General features: G+C 41.1%; 1 protein-coding gene across 3 annotated transcripts in view; it reads right to left on the bottom strand.

Moving 5' to 3' along the window:
- The window catches only part of PTPRE (protein tyrosine phosphatase receptor type E), a 109,019-nt gene that overhangs the window by 63,789 nt on the left and 32,285 nt on the right, over positions 1–12,945 (bottom strand). The gene's annotated exons all lie outside the window — the stretch shown is intronic.

Genomic DNA, 12,945 nt, shown 5'->3' with positions numbered 1-12,945 from the left:
GGCAGACTATCTTCTCATGAATATGCAAGGTAACTGCACAACCTTCACGAGGCTTATATTGTCTGAATATCCAGCAAAGAGCACACTTCATCTCTTCTAGACCTGCTTCCCAAACGTTGATTGCTATGTTATCTCTCACTTTGGACTATTCAGTGTTTCAGCCTATCATGTTATGCTTCCATAAAGGACAAAATTGTGCCAAAGGGTGCAAACTCTCTGAAACGCATGAATCTATCAACAAGAAAGCCAGGAAGAGCAATCATGAGCATTGACAGCAAAGCCAACCTATAGCACCTACAGACACTTCAACATTTACATTCACCTTTGTGTGACTGCCATCCTACAGCACTGCTGGACCACACAATCCCAAGAGATGTCAAGAAAAGAAAAGGAGTTGGCTGGGGGGCATAGAAGGTTCGCCCTGCACAACAGCAGACCCTGCAGCTTATTAGCACTGACCACAGGTTTTACCTCCAACTCAAACACAAAGCAGCGTGCTGCACAAATGTTCTGCTTGCCGGGTTTAAATATCACTGAAAAATGACAACCTGCTTTATTCAAAATGAGCAAAATCATTAAGCCACAATGAATATTTGCATACACATGGCCAAACTTTAAACAGTCTGCCTTTTTGCAAGAGCTCCTGTTTAAAAAAACAGGTTTAAAACGCTAACGCACAACACGGGGCTAAGGCCAAGTATGCATAAATGTTGGTCAACCAAAGGACAGCTTTCAAAAATTAGATCCTAAAGTAGATTTAAATATGTGGTGGCATCCCTCCAGCTGCTTCCCTGCAGCACAAGTTCCTCCCAGGGGCAGGACTTGGTGTGTCTCCATGGAGGTTCACCATGTTCCTGCTGGTCCACATCCCTCTGGGTGGCAGCATCGCTATCAGGTCTACCAGCCACTCTCCCAGTTGGGTGCTGTTGGCAAACTGGGCAAGGGTGTGTCCTGCTCCATCATCCAGCCTCAGAATCACACAGCATTTTAGTAGGGTAGCAGAACAGCTCATAAAATTCATGTATAGCCTCCATGTCTACAAATTACTTCCATTGCTGCCTACACACTCAGTAGTCATATTCACCAACTTGGAAATTTGAGCAAGGGAGTGAGCTTTTCTTGCCCCAAAGACGAGGAGAGAATTATACAATTAAATATCATCACTATATTTAGAAAATAAGCTCTTTCCACTGCAGTTATAATTATGCGTCTGCCATAACATTTTGAGCTTCCTTGGAAGTATTACCTGCAGCAAAACACCCCAACATTTAAACATGCACAGCTGTATCAGAGTATAGCTTGAAAACCTTTCCCAGGAAAACCTGGCATAAGGATTCGGTGTCAGTCACTGCTCTCACCCCTGGGCTGTACCACCCCTGCATCCCTGACACTCCTCAATCTACACATTTCCTAACTCCCACCATTTACTATTCCTAGCCCCAGTAAATTCAGAGACTCTTTTTTTGTGTTTGCATTAAGAAAGCAAAAAAAAGTATGTTTCTCTCATCAGAGATGAGCAGAATGAAGATTGAAAGATGCTGGATGGCATCCTTTGATGTGAGAGGTTTACACTTGACCTTCTGTTTTCCTTCCCAGATATTTATATCCTGTTGGCTCAGAAAACTGAACAGTAGAATACACATAATGACCTGCTAAAGCAAAGCTTAGATCCTTCTCCTAAAAGTGTATCTACGGCACTTGGTTCTAAATTTTTTTTCAACAGTAACTAGAGTGATAAATGACAAATCTTCAGTTTAGCTCTCTCGGCACTCGAGCTAGCTAAATAGATGACTCTAAGCAAAATTTATCACTTCAATAATTCCAAGATATTGCCTCAAAAGGCAAGGATTAGTATTTCAAATACGCAAACAAAATTAATCCCAGAAGAAATCGCAGACCCTTAACTAACAGCTGCGCAATCTAATGCATCAGTGTTTTAAACTGCAATGTGCTTGACTCAGCTTTGCAATGACCCCTGGAAAAGGAGAACACTCACATGCCATTTCTGAAATGCATACATGGATCTGAAAGTACAGCTTTATGGCTCATGTATTCATCAACATGAAAACTACCTGGAAGACAATGAGTCTTTATATATAAATAACTGTCAAATAATACTTTCGTGATGCATGAATGCTCATTTCTAAGACATTTTCAGGATTTTTATTTTATACACCTATAATCTTTAATTCCTTTTAATCAACATGAAATACATTGTTTATCTGGAAGTACGACAATTTTGATTCAGTAATAAGGCCGCATCATACGTATGAGAAAAGCAAGGCACCAAATAAGGCTGGGGAAAAGGTAAAAGATTACGTTTTAAATGAGGACAAAAAATTTTGATACAGGCAGCATGTTGCTTTTCAAGGAAGGCAAATGTATGTGGCTATCTGCAGGTAGTCTGAACAGGAAAGACATTACTACTCATTATTACTACTCATTTGCACTGCAGAATAGCTCTGCAGCCCACGCTAAAGTCACAACTGGAGAGTAAACATAGGGTACAAAAATTATTTTCATTATGACCATATTTAAATTACTTAATTACATTATTTTAATTGTGAATAACTTCAGGAAAACGGCAGCTGTGCAGAACTTTTGAATGCACCTGCTGGAATGCACTTAGATATACCCAAAAAATAGGGTTTCCCTATATGCAACACATACATCGACTTAGGGGAAAGACTATATCACATTGTGGAAAGCAGCCTAATAGCATATACTCCTGACAACGGCTGCAGTAAGCCTATAATACTTCCCTATTCCATTCTTGTTAACCAAAGGATTATGATCCATTCCCATCACTGTGTTCTTCTAACCACTTAAGCTAATAGAGCCAATACATATTTATTGAAATTCTTCATGCAAACCCAGCAAAGCTGTTCAAATTCAAGCCAAAAGCATTAGAATTACCTTTAAGTCTTCTTTGGGGCTGTTTTAGACATGTATTTTATATAGTCTCATCAGTAATGTGGTTATCTAGAATAATTCTGAGGACTCAACTGCAAATTCACAGAGCAATCTCAGAAATGTTCAAGATCACCAGAAATTGTACTGTTTTGATGTTAACTTGGGAACAGTTCTTTGAATAAAATATAACTTCAAACGCTCGACCAAAGCCTAACATCTACCACTACCGTACTTGTAAAGTGTCCTTGAAGACTTGCTTGTTCAAATGCAGTACAACCTAAGATTACAGTAATCATTGAATAACGTTGGGTTTTTTGGGGGGGGTTGTTGTTTTTTTGTGTTTTTTTTTTTTTTTTTTTAGAAGCATGGCCAGAGATTCTTCTCCATCTCTGAATGACACAGAACTATACTGGACTACAAATGGGAATGCTGGGCAGGGTTCAACCGTAATGACTTTTGATTAAAAAAAATGAAAAGGTTTTGTTTACTTGGGTATTACTTGCCCAAGTAATATCCAAGGCTGCATCTCTGCAGCTAAGCATGAGTACAAATTACGTATCATTCAGTCTAATCACTGTTTTATGAAACTTGAGAACTCTCAAATCTGTGTTTTTAAATATTCTTTAATTGTCAATATTTTAAGTGACTGTTTACTTTACAATGAAGACAACTTAATCCCTGGTTCTTATATCACAGTGGCTACGATGGTTTTTTAAAAATAACAGGTTTGAATAATCAACACGATACATATCCAATACTTGTCCTATCTACACATTCAGAAAAAAAACCAACCATCTACTTTCTCGGGAAGGAAACAGCATATGGAGCTGATCAATCCCACTGTCATTTTTTTTTCCCATGCATAAACAAACAGAGGAAAACCATCACAGGCTTCAAATGTTAATAATGGGAATAAAGGGGTAGAGGTCAGGTCTTTATCACCAGCTTCAACTTCTCCACCTTAGGAAAGGCAGATTTAACAGACCAAAATATTTTTCTTGAAAATAACCTAATGCTAAGATTACACTTATGAAAAAAAAGTGAGTATGTTTTTCTGAGTAATGATTGCTCGTTATCTTCTTGAATTCACAGTACATCTTGGAAACTCATTTTATACACTACAGTAGAAGTAGTACTTCCCAAATTATGCAGAAGGCTAAAAATATTTCAGCAAGTTCCCTCAAGGTCTAATGTTTCTAGACAAAAGCATAAATAAATTCACAGTATCCATAGCTATAATTTAAAAACAGTTCATATTTACTTCTAAATATCATAGGTGTGAGACACCACATCAAGTCTTCAAATTTGGTATAAAGGTACTTGTGGAAGGGTAAATATCCTGTATCTTAGATCTGAAGTCTGGTACCTCAATACTTTGGCAAGTTTCACCAGGCAACTCTGAGTGCCTTTAAGTACCTACAAATGTATGTTTTAGTTTAAAAGCCTACATCCATACAAGTACCTTATGTAAAGCCAGAAGATAAACCCAAGACTCCAACCATTCAGACCAGTGCATAGAAGTATTGGGAGATTCATGTATTTCCCCACACCAACGTCATGAGCTAGAACAAAAATCAACTCTTACCTGTTAAAACACCTACAGCCTTCATTTATAACAGACACACAGAAATCCAAGCAGAGTAGTGTCTTCAGATCTCACCCCAGTCTCCTATGCCTTCTCCATTTGCTGGCTGCAGGCTCTCATCTAGTCTGCGTCTTTCTCCCCTCTCTCATCAACACAGATCAACAGTTAAAATGCAGGAGCCAGAAATAACATGAAAGGATCCCTAATCTTCACCTGAACTCGTGTTTCAGAAGAAGCTGTCACTAACTGCGATTAGAGGAGGAGGAGAAGGAAGGAGGTCACCCAGCACAGCCCCGCTGCTGGCAGGCACGGCACGGCACCCTGGCTGAAGGTGAGCTGATGGACAAATAACCACAGGGCAACAGTCCCCCAGAGGCACAAGACTCACTCCTCTGCTCAAAGAAAAAAAATAAAATAAAATAATTTTTTTTAAAAAAAAAAAGCAGCACGGTCTAGCTTGCCAAGTGAACTTGACTTTCCATTGGAAATGGTAAGACATCTTGAAATTTTACATTTCACATTTATCGGTTAGGCTAAGCAGAAGCTATGTAAAATACGTGTTATTAAAATGCCATATGTAATATCATATGGTATTTTCCTACACAGTTCAGTTTCTTAGCTAAAGAGGACATGAAATGGTAATTCTATGCAAAATAAGCTCTGACTCAACAGCACACTGCTCTTGTAATTATCAAACTCCCCATTTTTATTTACACGGTTCTGAGTTTTGTGAAACAGTTTAAATAATTTAGTAACTTCCTGATTAAAAAAATATCAAAAACCAAAGAAACCCCCCAAAACCCCAAACCCCAACAATTTCAGAGACTTATGCATAAAGAACTAGAGCAAACCGGTATCTTGAGGACTGGTAAAGGATTCCTATGTTAAAAACAGGGTTCTTGCATTCAGAAAATGACTGGATACATGGCTACTTCTTCAAATGTCTTAAAATAAACCCCAAAACCTAGACTTTAACATTCACTTACAGGATGAAGGTGTTCTGATTTTTTCATGGGGGCTACACTCATCCAATTGATGACAGTAACAGATTTTTTTTTTATTTTTAATCTTGCACTTGGTAGCTTTATAAATGTAATCAATGCAGTATTTCTTCTAGATTGTTTGGCTTAATCCCATTTCTTTTTCTTGAAGCAACGGGACAGGCTTGCAAGTACTCTCCCCTGAGCGTTAGATAAATATCCATCACCATTTGGTTTTGTTGACAAGAAACTTTGAAACATGGATGTGCTAGCGCTGCAATCAGACACTGATTAATTCTTGGATGCAATAAAATTTGAAATCTTGTTTTGTTTTGTTTTTTTTCCAGAAGGGTCGCTTATTTTCGCTGGTTGCCATGGTGATGTTGCAGTATAGCTTCTATGGCTTTCTGTAGCTTCCCACCTGGTCACGGTACAAGCTGGGGAGAGGAGCCCTGTGGCTGCAGGCTGAAGCTCCCTCACATAGGCCTGTCCACTCCACGTCAAAGCGACCCACTGCCTTCTGCTGGGGCGGTGGGGGCAGGATGACAGAGCTACAGCCAGCTGGTGTTAGGGGTGCTGCCAGGAGCCAACACGTGAAGTGGCAGGGGAAGTGCCGCCCAGCAGGAACCTCTGACCCTGCAGCTGGGCTAACTGGAGGGGTCTCTCCAGCAGCTTCCTGCAGACTCCAAGTGGGAAAACTTCCCCGAACTGCTAAAGAGATTCTTACCCTCTAGTTTCCTACCAACAAGTCAACATCTGCATCGCTCCTGTTGTGCACAACTTGGACGTACTAAAATATTGACTTGAGAACATTCTCCATTTATTCCAGCCAAGCTACTGCTGCATCAGAACAAGAGATGCATTTATTCATACTAGTCACATCACATTAACCTCCACCCAGGCTTGCTTTCGACACACCCTGAGCAGCACGTTTTCTTCTTTCAGAAAAGGTAAGACTTCGGACCATGCCATTACTAAGGTCCCACGTAGGACAACAGGCTGCAACTCATAAATTCAGGCAAAGGTGCAAAGTCCCATCACCCACAGTGTTTTACTCTGGGGAAACAGAACAAAATACCCCAGCTGGAAGGGACCTACCACGATTGTCTAGTTCACCTGCCACAGAGCTGGCTGCTATACTTGTCTTTGCTTCTGGAAGACTAAAGCAGAGGCTGGCACTCTCAAAACATGCTCTATCTATCCCCCATGAAAAAGAGATGAGCAGACCACGGTCTGATTTACTGACAGGCTTATCCACTCTTCAAAGGGTATCTGGTGAGAGCAGGAACTGCAGGTTACACATTACCACTGGGGCAAACCTCCACAGCATCCCGGCAGAGGCTTGCTTCTACAGAGGAGAGGGCTGCACCCCTTCTGCAACAGCCCCCCGTCCCCGAGCACAAGGTCTGTCATTTCCTGAAGGAGCTAGTGCCGGGCAGAAGATGGATCTATGGGGGACAACAAATAATGAGGCTGCAATGGCCTCTTCTCATCCTGCAAGCACAACTGTGTTGAGATCTGTGGTCTGTATATACATACATATACATGTCCAAATATTTACAATTTTTAATTAAATATTTCCAATATTTACAAATCATTCCTCTTTTAGACTATTAAACTCCAAAATTAAAATAAAGTGCAAACCAGTTTACATCCCAGAGTCATACCTTTTCAATAGAAAATATTTTATTAAATTAAGGAAAGTCAGAGTAAGTGCTAGCTTCTCCAACAATTCCTGATGCCAAACTTAAAACAATTGTGTGCCAAGACATACTTGGAGATTTACAAGTCAAAAATAACCCCACAAAACAAAAAGCCCCCAACAAGATGTGATTTTCATTTTGTTCTCTTCCTTTCACAATCATGAGAAATCACACACCACCAGTGGAGTCATCGGGAGAATATCTAATTATTTTAAACCTGATTATATATTCTTAATGAACTGGTTTGCATGTACACCACCTTGCAGCAACATGTCCCTTGTACCAATCTGCCACATAACAACAAACCAGACTGTTTCATGTAATGCCCTTCAAATATAAACATGAGGGGGCTTAACAGACCGAAAATAAAAATTAACAAGAAAAAAGCTGCCTCCTTTCCTTTTGCTGCTCACGGTTAAAGAAAAAGGAGGTCAAAGCAATTCAGCTGAAGCTGGTTAGAACTGTGTATGTAGGTTATCCTGCACATCCAGCACCATCAGCAGGGTGAGCAGATGCCCAGCTGGGCTACGGCATAAATCCCCCCTTACCTTGCTGAGCAAAGTGACTTCTGCACCTTAGAATGACAACTAAACAGCCTGCCTAGCAAACCTGGTAACACAGTAGTAATAGAAATAATTAAATGATAATATATAAACTTACTAAGTAAGTATACACTGATAATCATGGGGTATAACAAGTGTTACTGGGAAAACACTAAAGCAGTTAAAGGAAAAGGAATCGTCAGCACTGAAACAAGAACGCCACTGCCGAGCCTGCCCGCAGACAAGGCTCTCGGGGCTGCTACACCCCCCCTTAACACACAGAGCCCAAAGAGCCACCGTGTTAGAAACGTTAAGGTTTTCATCTGCAAGCCAAGCTGACAGCAAACATATGTTCAAGTACTGCCAATCCAGACAGTGAAGCCTGGCTATCTTGTAATAACTGTATTTTCTTTTTTTTATTTTGTATTTCAGTTGTGCACAGATTGAGTTAGTCGGTGTCCACATCAAAGAACACCACATCCATAATACAGTTGCTTTTCTGAAGGACACAAATATTGTAGAAGATTATCGTCGTGAATAACCACCTGAAAAGTAATTATTCCCTAATTTATAATATCAAGGTCTTTTCTGACCCCATAGACTAAAAGCAAATGAAAACGAAGGTTCTGCTTCCTCCAGACCTTGTTTACACCATTTCAACACACCACACGCATCGTTCTGTGCGTGACATTCCCCTTTCCATCCCAACTGTGCCTGCCAGCTGTAAAGTTTGCTCAGATCTTGGACTGCAGTTGACCAAACGCAGTGACTGCTGCAGCTCGACACGGGAAACAGGGAGTTCCTGTTGCTGCCGCTTTTTTGCTCCCTCCCAGTTCAAATTCAGCTCTGACTGATGGTTGCTCCCAATCATTTCTATTACAGTCAGTGTGGCTTTATTAACCAGTATAGTAACCTCAAACTATTTTGAGAAATTTTACATGGAGAAAAACAGCCAAGTTCTTTAAAAACAGAAAAGATCGTTGTACTGTGGATGAGCCATAGTCTTCAGCTAGGAAGAGCTCCAGCCCTGATACGTTGACCCCATCAAAGTCCAAACTCCCAAGACTTTCTGCTAAAACACTGAATTTCCTCTTCATCACCTTAACCTGTAGATTTAAGGAGTTACAAAAAGCTGTAGCATACAACTGCTTTTAGAATCAAACTCTTCTCATGAGCAGAGTTCACTGTAGCAATTTGCTCAGACCACCACCACCACCATAGCTTTTACCGCTGCCAACGTGATCATGTGAGCACAGCCTAGGCCACCAACAGAGGGAAAGGAAGAAGTTCAACCCAACCATCCCTCACATCTGTGGATGCTCTCAGCAACCCCTGGATACTCCCCTCTACGCTCACATCTCAACATCCCCATCTCCAGGAAAGCACCATATCCCTGCCCCCAGTTAACAAGCCTCCTCAAGAATTAGCAGAACATCTTTCTGGAAACAAAACAGTTAAGTAAGAGTTTTACAACCTTTATATACATTTTCACTGTATACTTTTTCACCATAATCCAACTGCATTTGGTTTAGTGCATTTAAGAGATACACAAGAACGCAGAACCACTTGGGAGACCCATAAAGCAGGCCGTTCTCGGATGAAAAGCTTGGCTGGGTGAGGGCAAGTGTTAAAAGTCATTTCAAAGCAATTCCATCGTTCCCTGGAAATTGCTCGGACTTTTGCTAGCTACCCAATTCAGTACAAAACCCAGCAGACTGCTGGAAGATGGAGACACATTTCCAGGTCTGCTGCTTCATGTTCTGCCCAGTGTTGTAGTTCAGACAGAACATAATTAATTAGAGAACATATTCAGCTGCTTATCATGAGCAACGGTTCGTTATTTCAACTCAAACTCAGACCTGCTTAACACTTGCCTAGTAATCCTCGAAAAGTTGAGAAACATTACAGTTTTGTGATGGGAGTAAGTATTAGCCAGAATAATTCAAAGAGCTCAAAACCCTGTGTTTGCCCTCTATGCAAAAAAGAAGTGAAAAAAATCCCGTCTTCTCAGCACAGCGTGACCCTTCTGGAGAAAAGGGCTGCGGCATTTTCCCACCGGTGCCTGGAACAGAGAGAAGTGGAAGCTGATGACTAAAGGAACAACTAAAAATATCTGAAGTAGTCTGGATCTAGAGAGCTGCTTACCCTCACTGCAATTACCAAACAGCATATTCAGTTTCACTGATGTTAATGTGTCCAGCATAGGTTCTTTCAGACCTCAATTAACTTCAAGAAGTACTTGTTTTCTGCAATTAACGACACTTCTTCCTTCCTTTTGCTATAGTTTCTCTTTTTGCCTGACCCTTAGTGCAGTAAATGACTGTCTTACTAGTTTCAAACGAGGTTTGAAGGGAGTGAGTGGGTGAAAGAAGAGAGAAAAATGCACTTCCAACTACAGGTAAACAAGACTAAGAGGAGGAGGACGGGAGCAGATGGATGCCAGCCAATTTCTGAGATACAGCTGTAACTGCACGTATTTAAGGAAAATCAGGAAGACCCACTGAAGGTAAAATCCAGCATAGAAAACTGGGCAACTGTGGTACCAGCAGAAAGACTGGTGGCTCCTCTGGGACCTCACCAGGTATGAACAGTACGTTGCATCAGATGTATAAAGTCAGTTTGCAGCTTGAGTTGGAAGAGAAATTACAGCCTGTACAAGAACTCCCCATGGCAGCATTAGCAGATGGAGCCAAAAGACTACAGTCTGCCATTGCTCATTCATGAATAAAGTCCTCTTAAGTACGTCTCAATTTTTTTCTTCTTTTTTTTTTTCGTTTTGGAAGGAGACAAAGAGTTTGGTAGGAGCTGGGCTTCAATCAAAAAATGGCAACATAGTGATTAATTAGCAGATAATTTCAAGCAGGAAATTTCAAGCAATAAAAGGTTGAAAGCATCACTCAGGGGGAAGGAAGAGGAACTGGCAGATATACCGTAACTGGGAAAATACAATGAGAAATAAATCAAGAGGCGATGAGGCTTCCTCCCCAAAGCACAAGTGACGATGACACTGAGGAAGGCAACCCTGCCTGGATACCCGTGCCTGCATCGTGCTGGGGCAGGAAACACTGATGCTCCCAACGCAGCCGTCAGCAGCGCAGCAGACCTCACTCTCGTAGTTGCTGTTTGTCCCATCCGCTACTAATATGCAATCCCCCACCCCCCCTTTTTTTCCCCCTCAAATATCAACAACGTTAATTAACAAAGAAGCGTGCAAACATATGCTAATTTGAAGCAGTATCATTCAGGAATAGCAGTTTGGCAAGAGGCAGTGACTGATGGAAAATCCAGCTATTGATTTTCCTATAGGTTGCTGTCATCACTTCTGTTGCTGACAAATAAACAACCTAAAGAATATTTGCTTTCCAATGACATCTGGTGTCAACAACAGTATGCATTTACTGTCATACTTTCTCCAGAATAAATTGATATTTTATTATTTCATGTGTTTTAAAATCATCACTGGAATTCCTGATGGCATTGCTGTTGATAAAATGTACATGTATCTCAAATCCCTGGCAAAGCACTTAACATCCACAGCCAGTCAGCATTCATATCCTTATCAATTCTTTTCAAGACATGGTATTAAAAAGAATTGTTACTCTTGAACATATTTACTAAGGAATAGAAGTATGATTAATAGTACAATAACACAATAAAATAGAAGTATACTCTTAGGAAATATTTAGCACAAGTAAATTTTGAGTGCTGCTCAGGGCATTTCAGCAGATTTAGTTATAGCTCACAAACATAATTTTGCAAGGATTTCTCTTCCTTATTCTGCAAGTTGGATTTTTGCATAAAGGAATGTTTTCCTTTGAGGACTGGGATAAAAAAAGACCGAGTGTTTTCCCACCAGCCCTTGACAGCTGTCTCAAAGACACCATGTGCAGAAAATACAAAGGACAGTCCCATTTGGAAGCTCCTCAGAGTGAAATGCATAACAAAAGTTGTAGATTTGACCATTGTGTTTAGCAATGCTGGCCTATTCCATCCAAAAATATTTTTTTGGTGGAAAATACCCCTCAGTCAAATGTGGTTTGTTACCATGAGAATAACTTTTTGGACTGAGACTGTATCCTGGACCTAAGATCAAAGAGAAATATATTTCTATTTTTGGAAGTAAAGAAGTAGGCTGACTTAAAAGAACAAAATCCAGTGTCTATACAGGACACTTCATTCCATATCTGCGAGCTTTGTTTTCACAACCACAACAGCAGACAACAGCAAGAGCACAGCCCCCAGCCCGGCACTGTCTGGCAGGCTCATGTCCTGCCCTTGCTCCCCTTCAGTGCCAAGCACCAGCAGCATCCGCTGAAGTAACGGGGTAGGAAAATTCCTCCTGTTATAAAACCAGCTGTTTTCTGAAAAGGCAGATTCCCACCCGCACACCACCCTCCCAAAAAAGGGACTTCATTTCTCCCCCAGTGTTTTTTACGGCATCCTCTGAAAAAAAGGAAGCTGGCAAGAGCTCTGCAGCTGCCCGAGCCATCTGTTTCTGCTTACGGGAAACCTGCTGGTAGCCCAGACTCACATGGAGGATGCACAAACACACACTCCCCTGCACTTCAGACAAGCCTGGCATCGCGTTATTCACTTACATGATGTTTAGGTCACTTGTTTCACATTATACATTGAGGATAAAACACAAGCAGGGGTGTGTTTGCGGGGAGAATGCAAGGACAGGTGAAAAGCACATTTCACACTGCAGCAGAGGCATAAGCCAAGGCATCACGAGGTTCCCAGGAACGGCTCCGTCCCCCACCCAGGGATTACGGGGACACTGAGGGGTCCTGAGGTCCCAGACACAGTGTGTATGTACATACTTTGATGCTTGCACAGTGCATGGCTGCTTTCAGGCTTTTACCAGGGAATATTACACAAATAATTTGTTATTCCGAAATTCACACACACACACCCCTACTGCCACTTACCTGCAGAACAAGGGAGCACCTGCACATAGATACCGTATGCCTTGAGGGCCATTTCAGAAGATGAATTTTATTTTCATATGGAAAAGAATGTGACATTTTTACCAGAACTGCAGTTTTACAAGTATGAAGACAAGATTATTATGCATCACAGTACATTCCTATTACTTCTTCTGATGTACTAAAAATATGCTGCCAGTATGATACAGCTAATTAAACAGTAACTTCCTAATAAGACAACTATAAACCTTTCAGATGAGCTCAGACTGCCTCAGGCTACAGAAACATAAACAC

The sequence above is a fragment of the Falco naumanni genome, chromosome 9 (assembly GCF_017639655.2).
Source record: "Falco naumanni isolate bFalNau1 chromosome 9, bFalNau1.pat, whole genome shotgun sequence".
Classification (NCBI taxonomy): domain Eukaryota; kingdom Metazoa; phylum Chordata; class Aves; order Falconiformes; family Falconidae; genus Falco; species Falco naumanni.
Note: the sequence above shows the minus strand (reverse complement) of the source record. Positions and strands in the feature narration are given on the sequence as shown.